Here is a 3287-nt window from a genome sequence, read left to right as displayed (position 1 = left end):
TATGTCGGAAGCAACTGGCGTGGCTTTCGATAAGCGCATGGACAGTGTGGATTCACTGTCGGTGGATAAAGTAATTTCCACGCATCTGTAATGCATCGACGAGTCAAGGAGATTGGACGCTGGACTTCAATGGCAAGTGCAGTAGCACTTTGAACTTCGTGGGACAATAGCGACGAGTGCAGGTAGCGCTCGTAATCCCAACGGTGGACATGAAAAACGAGCGCAGGTAGTGCGTACTACGTAGGAATTCACCAATGGGCGCGGTGACACTCAACGGGCGGCACGCAATGCGAAGCGTGCCAAAGCAAGGACTCGATCACACTGATCGAAATGATAAGTTGTCTGCTTTCTTATGGGTTGTGGTAGTTGCGACCTGTACAGAAGCTAACATATCTTGATTTCAGATAACACGTCTGAGGACAGACTTATCGTTAGAATGGCCGATTGTGAGAAAATCCGTCCCGGAGAACGGTGAAACGAGCATCTTGAAGCCAGACCCAGCGCGCTCGGTGGGGACGACTCGCCCCTTTGGGTTTTTTCCTGGGTCTGTTCGCGTAGGGGTGGACAGTCCTCACTCTTCCCGAGACCTTCAATGTACACTTTTGCAAACGACGTCCGATTAACGTAGATACAGATTCTGAGTAAAATATATTGTTGTGAAAAACGTAGATACGTTTAGTGAATTTTACGCCCACCCTACGCTGAGTCGGAGTATTTTTCTGACAGTTATAAATGGTTGAATAAATAAATAAATAAATAAACCAAAAAGAAATTGAAAAAACAAATTTTTCCAAAATTTGAGAGTTCCTCTCTCGTCCAATAAATTTATGGGAAGTGTCGACGTATTGCTTTATACTTATTTGGACGAGAAAAGAACTCTCAAATTTTGGAAAACAGTAGTTATTTCAATTGTTTCAAGGATGGTAGGTACTGAATGCATACATCTTTTTATGTTTTATGTAATCGCGGGGAACCGATTTCGGATTTCTACCGTGATTAATTTATCGCTCGAGCTACCCACCGAATTTACATTCGCCGTTTTCGTCGCCTCTTTTCGAGCCTGCTGACAGTCTGCCGCGCGATGACCAAATTCGTTACATGCGAAGCATTTCGGACCCTTATCTTTATATATACAATCTTTCAATTCGTGCTCTTTCGAACCGCATATTAAACAACGTAGTTTCTTATTTGCCTCGCTTCATGTCATCTTTTTGTCTCGAACCGTGTCCTATTTAACAAATTTTCTCTTCCGAATCATCGATTCTTTCATTCTATCGTACTTTTCTAACGCATTTTTTAATTGACACAACGTATTCATTTTCTCGAGATAATTGCAACACAAACTTTGGGGGAATAAAATGAACAGGCACCAACAACGTTTTTTGTAAATTAAAATCAAAATTGAAAAGAAATATTTTTGGTGTTGGTTGTTCTGCACATATAATTAATAATGCTTTACAATATGGATGTCACATATTACCTGTCGACATGGAACCTATTTTTCAGTATATACAATTCGGACTGAAACCCTGAAAGAATTCTGTGCCGAAGCAGACACCCAATATAGACAGCTGCTTTACTACTCTAAAACTCGTTGTTTGAGTTTATTCCCAGAAATCAAACTGTGATGCCCGGTTTGCTCCAATTCCTCGAAACTAGGAGCAGATATTGGGGTATCACTGAATTAAAACACTTAGGGATCGTCGTTGCGTGAAATAGAACTTTATTTGACAGAGATTTTGACGTTACGTGACGTGCGCGTGGTAGAGTGTAGAATGAACGCGGAAATGGCGAAAATAGGGCTATTTAAGGGTTCTGGGAAGATGGACTTTGGCTTGTGACTATGCAGGAGAGTTGGAAGGTGAAGAGTCCAGTATGAGTAATGGTGAAAGTGGGTGACTAGTTATAAATACAGATAGAACTAAGAACTAAGAAGGAAAATATTTGAAGGTGTAACAGAACGAATTTTTCAACTTTATCAACCTTTGAAGAATTACTTTGAAAGTATTGAAAGACCATCCATAATAATAAAACAATTTTTTAAGAATGATCTGTCAAAAGCGTATTTATTTTTCATCCACTCTACTATGAATATTTTGCACACCAGAATAGAAAAATTAGAAAAAAAGGAAAACTCTGTTATAGAAACAAACAAGATACTCTTTGCAGTTATAAAAAACTTAGAAGTCAAACTGGCGAACAATTTCTTACCGATAAACGTTAAGAATATTTTAATAAATCAACATGGTAAAAATGAAAATGAAAATGGTAAAAATGAATTTATGAAAAATTTAATTTCATTCTATGAAGAAATGAAAGATTACATTGAAAACTGGACCTCACCTTTAAATGATTTTACTGCGTTTGATTGGATAGATTTGTCGACGATAATTGGAGATACACCGTGGAGCACTCTTCAATATTGCATTTCATTGTTCCAAGGAAAGGAAATTGCAATAGATGACACAAAATTGTTTCATGAATGGATAAATTTAAAGACATTCTGTCAAGAGTTAACTGAACAAGATAAACAATTAAATATAACTAAACTATGGTTAAAATATTTTAAAACTCCGAATGCCCATACTTATTTTGAATAAGTATTGCTCACAATGCCAATGTCGAAAGAATCTTTCCTTTAATTACATCACAATGGACGAAAGAATGAAATTCGTTAGGATTACATAAAATTTCTTCATTAATAAAGATAAATTACAATTTTAAAGATTATACTTGTAGTGACTTTCATAAATTTCTCATCACCAAGAAAGATGTTTCAATGACCATTGGAAAGTTTGATAAATACAAATATATATATCATTAATGTAGTTTATATATAGTGGTACAGTAAAGATTCGGTAAGAGTTCCAAATTCGGGACCGCTGTGGAACAGCTACGAAAAAAGTGGTAGGTTTCTCAAACTCTTTGCATTTTACCGGCACCGACGGATACAGAAAGAGACAGCAGACAAAGAAGAGAGAGGTATTGAAAGTCGACCCAGTCCTAAAATATCAAACACTTTCTTTTTTTTTTGTTTGGCGCGGGGGAAATCTTCCAAAGACACCCCGCCTCCCCCGGGGGAGGGAGGCGGGATAGTGTGGGATTTTTACCCACTAAAACCCCCGCGGTGATCCCCATCGGGCGCGCTGGAGAGAGCCGCGGGAACTTTGTATGACGTCCGTAGCTCTCCCTGCGCCATGGCTTGCGCCCCGATCTCGGGGGAGTTGGCGGTCACACCACCGCCCCCTCCCCAATCCTCCGCCCGTAGGCTCGGCGGCGCCGGGGGG

Source organism: Habropoda laboriosa, unplaced genomic scaffold (genome assembly GCF_001263275.1).
Source record: "Habropoda laboriosa isolate 0110345459 unplaced genomic scaffold, ASM126327v1 scaffold708, whole genome shotgun sequence".
Taxonomy (NCBI): Eukaryota; Metazoa; Arthropoda; class Insecta; order Hymenoptera; family Apidae; genus Habropoda; species Habropoda laboriosa.
This window is presented reverse-complemented; position numbering follows the sequence as displayed.